At 35.8% G+C, this 5,122-nt stretch overlaps 1 pseudogene; it reads right to left on the bottom strand.

Moving 5' to 3' along the window:
* Positions 1-4,227: 4,227 nt before the first annotated feature.
* On the bottom strand, positions 4,228-4,327 carry LOC138818889 (U6 spliceosomal RNA; annotated as a pseudogene).
* Positions 4,328-5,122: the final 795 nt, after the last annotated feature.

Genomic DNA, 5,122 nt, shown 5'->3' with positions numbered 1-5,122 from the left:
CATAACATGTCGAACTTTTTACCCCTCCCACACTTTTCTCACAGTTTTCATTCACCCCAGTAACCCTCACAAGTTGTAATGTAAATTTCCACCATGTTATCTTGTGAGTATTGCTATTACATTGGTTTGCCCTTTGTCCTTTGAGTCGCCATTTTCTTAGTCTTCTTCCCTTGCCACATTAAGATAAATGTGAAATCAACTACAGCAGGGGACAAGCCATAGGGGAAGACAGAAAAAAGAAATCACATAGTACACCTAAAAGAACTACCTCTGTTTCCATATGTAGGAGTTCATTTTGCTCATCATCAGCTTTTTTTTTAAATTGTTTTTGGGGGGTCAGGTCGTGGGGCTTGAACTCTGGGCCTGGGTGCTGTCCCTCAGCTCTTCAGCTCAAGGTTAGCACTCTCCCATGAGCCACAGCGCCACTTCCGACTTTTTTCTTTTTGCTTATGTGGTGCTGAGGAATCGAACCCAGGGCCTCAGGCATGCAAGGCAAGTGCTCTACCAGTGAGCCACCTTCCCAGTCCCTCATCATCATCTTATACATAGCTATTGAGCCATTCTGCTCATCTGCTAGGACTATCCTAGATATTTCCTAATTATTACAAATTAGCGAATCCATGGAATCTCTTTCTTTGTGTCTTGTTTATATTATTTAGTAGGATTTTACCAAGTCTTTCCATTTCCTTATAAATTGGAAACATAGAAATCCACAGTGTATATACATATATATTTATGTATATATATATGTACACACACACACACACACACACACACACACACACACACACACACACACACACACACACACACACACACATATATATATATATATATATATATATATATATATATATATATATATATATATATATATATATATATACCACATTTTGTCAATTCGTTCAACTACTGAGTGGCATATTGTTTTAAAAAAAAGATTGCATGTAAGTATCACTTAGGGTCATACAAAAATGACAGATGTCACTTCTCAGACATTCTAAAACATTTTATTGCTTGTACCACAGATTCATTTCTAGCTTTTGTTGGTTACTTTCTCTCTTTTTTTTTTTTTTTGTCAGTCATAGGGCCTGAACTCTGGGCCTGGGCACTGTCCCTCAGCAATTCTGCTCAAGGCCAGCACTGTACCGCTAGAGCCACATAGCTACTTAAGGCTTTTTCTGCTTATGTGATGCTGAGGAATCTAACCCGGGATATCAAGAATGCCAGGCAAGCACTCTACCACTGAGCCCCCTTCCCAGCCCAACTGATGGTTACTTTCAAATCAGAATCTAATGGACTTTTTATTTTTGCTTGGTCTGGTTTCAAACCACAATCCTGAGATTTTATCTTTGTGATTAGCTAGGATTAAAGACTTGAGACAACATTGTGGCTTCTACTTTTTCCTCTATAGTTATCTAATGCACATAATTAGTAATTTAAAACTGAGAGTATAGAAGCAAGATGGACAGTATGATATTGTGCTGTCAGAAATTTAAGCTAGTAAATTTCTTCTTAAGAGCATAAATAATACCATGATATAATATCAAGGAACTCACTATTGAACATATGAGCTTAAAGATCTTTCTAATAGGTCCATTCTTTATTGTTACCCAATACTAGAAAAAATGTATAATTAAGTAATAAAGTAGAAGTCCTTTGTAGGACTCCTTAACTTCCTTGTTTTTTAAAGAAACTTTTCATCTAAAAAAGTAGGCCTTTCTATTGTCTCCATGTGATTTTGATGATTGAATGTGCATAATTAGAAGTCCTTTAGTAGTCCTTTGCTATCAATTTAATCTCACTTTTTGTTCTTGGAGAATATAATGATTAAAGCAATAGTTTAGAATCAGCAAGCAATAGTTCAGAATCACACTTCCAGTGCAAGTGGATCACCAGTAAGTAATCCTCAATACCATTTTCCACAAAGTTTTGTCACAGATACAATCGGCCTGCCTTCTCTAACTGCTTTCCTAACAAGGACCTATTCCTTCACTGTACAGGAAAAGTGTGATTCAACTGATTTCAGTCATATCTGTTATTAGAATTACAGGAAAAGTGTGATTCAACTGATTTCAGTCATATCTGTTATTAGAATTATCAAGGATTTAGATTCTTGTTTGTAAATTGGTCAAAGCTATGTCTCTTTATCTAGGCTACTAAAAATGCATTTATTAATTTCAAGTAAATACAGAAATTCTATTTACATCTCCTTTAAAAAATAAAATTGTTTGCCGTATAAATTTATCAGAGGCATGGATTTGTGGCTTGCTAGGTCATTGCACATCTGTCTCTCTCTTCCTCTCTCCCTTTCATGGTTCTCACAGATAATATGATTGATCCATTACTTTCCTAATTTATTTTGCTTTTCTATTTTTGGTTGCATCATTTAACTTTCTGCTCTGCCATTTCCCAAATTATTTACATAAAACACATTATTTCTTATTTTCTCATTCCTAGAATCAACTGCACACTAAGGCACTATTGGTCCTCATTTTCTCTCTGTACCTTTGAATATAGAGGAAAATCTTTCCTCTGCTTCCTATTAATTCCCTACTCTCGAGTTAGAATAATTTAGAATAGTAAAACTAGAAAATGTGAAAATAATTCATGGTGAAAAAACAGATGCAGAAAATTCACCGGATTTTTCTGATGAGTCCAACCATCCATCGGGAACTATTTGGGAAATATATGTACAACTCATGCCCACTGGTACTCAAAGTCTCTGGTTAGGCAATTCTAATGAAGACAAAGAACAAGATGAAAAAGTGAGGAATGGTATCATTTGCAAGAAAAAGAAAAGATGGAGAAGGATCCCAGCAAATTTCATTTTTGAGCTGCCGAAAATTATAAGGTAACTACAATGGGGAGACTACTTCCCAAAAAGGCTACTTATGTGGATACTCGGGATGACGATGAGTATACCCCTCTTCATCAGGAAGGCTACAGTGGACACTTAGACAATATCCATGAGTTGGTGGCTCACGGCAGATATTCATGCAATAACTGTGAATGGATGGACACCCCTGCTCAATGCTTACACATGGAATAATACCAGAGTGGCTTCTTTATTACTTCATCATGATGCAGATACCAATGCCCAAACTAAATTCCTCTTGACCACCTTTAATCTTGCTGCTGGGAATAGAAATAGCAAAGATACGCTGGATCTCCTTCTGTTGAAGCATTATATCAAACCAGGTATGAAGAACAAGTTGGAAGAAACTGCATTTGATATTGCCAAAAGGATAAGTATGTATCACTACCTCTTTGAAATTGTGGAAAGCTTTAAAAATTGTTCTCCTAAGTCATAATGGTTTGATTAGGTTTCTTAAATTTCAAAAACGCCAGTCCAGCCATTGTGTCCTTACAAAATATTTGTACAATACAAAATAACAGCAATATCTTACTTTAAAAATGCATGGATTCCATTGTATTCTTCCAAGTGAATTGCCTGACTTTGATGTCAAAATGTATTCGAGTTGTTTGTATACGTCTATAATGATTTCTCCAGATTTTGTGATTTTGGGGGGGGGGGTTTCCGGTCATGGGGCTTGAACTCTGGGCCTTGGCGCTGTCCCTCAGCTCTTCAGCTCAAGGCTAGCGCTCTACCACTTAAGCCACAGCTCCACATCAGGCTTTTATTCTTTTTTCCTTATGTGGTGCTGAGGAATCGATCCCAGGGCCCCATGTATGCAAGGCAAGTGCTCTACCACTGAACCACCTTCCCTGCCCCATGAGTTTGTGATTATTTTAAATCAGAAATAATTTTAACTTACCTGTTGAAATTAGTAGTACAGAAATTAAAGATATGTCTGGTGCTTGTCTGAGAAAAGTACATTTTAAAATATTCTGTATTCTGATTGTATAATGTCCATAATCTATTTCATTCTCTCCTAGGTATAATACGTTGAATTCTACATTGTTTTATAATATATGGGTTCATTAATAAATGTGTCCTTTCAGATTACATTCCATAAAGAAACAGTTTAAGATTCCTTTTTTCCTAGCTCCTTATAGTATTTTATTTCTTTGGGATAAAATGAAGATGTTATCTAATTTCAAATGTTTTGTAAAGGTTATGCTATGTAAAAGCCTTTCTAAGGTGAAGATTTAATACACTATATCAAATTAACTTTAATTCTATGATTTACATGTATTGTCACACTTGTATTTTTGCAATCAACTTTTTAATAACTATTTTTCATTTCTTGCATCTGAAGAATGAAAAATATGGAATACTTTACAAATTTTCATATCATGCTTGTGCAAGTGCCATGTTAATATTTGTATTGTTGTAACTTTGATAGTCGTACTGCTGAAGCATGTAGTATCCTGTAAATTTAAGTAGTTAATGATGCAATCTTTATACAGGAATATATCCTTGGTTGCCTCTTTATAACAAGGAAATCTTATTGTTCCTAAAAATGCTATTGATCTTATTTCTCCTAAATTCTCTGTATAGTGGGAAATACTTATATTGTTCAGTCGATTGCTCACATTTGCAATTTTTTTGGTCAATGACTATTTTACGTCTTTTTCATTTTAAATTTGATCATAATTTGAAGTCTTTATACCTAGGTCCAAAGGTGATGGCTGTGGGGCTGGGAAGGTGCTCAATGGTAGAGCACTTGCCTTGCATGCATGAGGCCCTTGGTTCAATTCCTCAGCACCACATAAGCAAAAAGAAAAAATGCCAGAAGTGGCACTGTGGCTCGAGTGGTAGAGCATTAGCCTTGAGCTGAAGAGCTGAGGGACAGCGCCCAGGCCCAGAGATCAAGCCCCACGACCTCAAAAAAAGGTGATGGCTTTTCAAGTACTTATTTATCTAATGAGTTACCTTTGTGGAACTAATATATTCAAAGTAAGCCTTGCTTCAGAGCTACTTCTAAATTTCTACAGCTTAAAATTCCCAAATGAGGTCTTACAGGCACAAATGTCTACATGACACTTTACCCTTCTTCAATGTAGGAACAGACCAACCAGAATATGTTACCCTGACAGCATAGATTATCTTACTTGAACAAAACTAATATTAGTAACAAGGGATCATAGAGAGATGAACAGTTCAGATATAACTGTTCTGACTAGAAGGTATTTTATCAAAATGTAATTATTATAC

The sequence above is a fragment of the Dipodomys merriami genome, unplaced genomic scaffold, assembly GCF_024711535.1.
Source record: "Dipodomys merriami isolate MVZ:Mamm:240054 unplaced genomic scaffold, mDipMer1.0.p SCAF_787, whole genome shotgun sequence".
NCBI classification, from domain to species: Eukaryota; Metazoa; Chordata; class Mammalia; order Rodentia; family Heteromyidae; genus Dipodomys; species Dipodomys merriami.
This window is presented reverse-complemented; position numbering and strand designations above follow the sequence as displayed.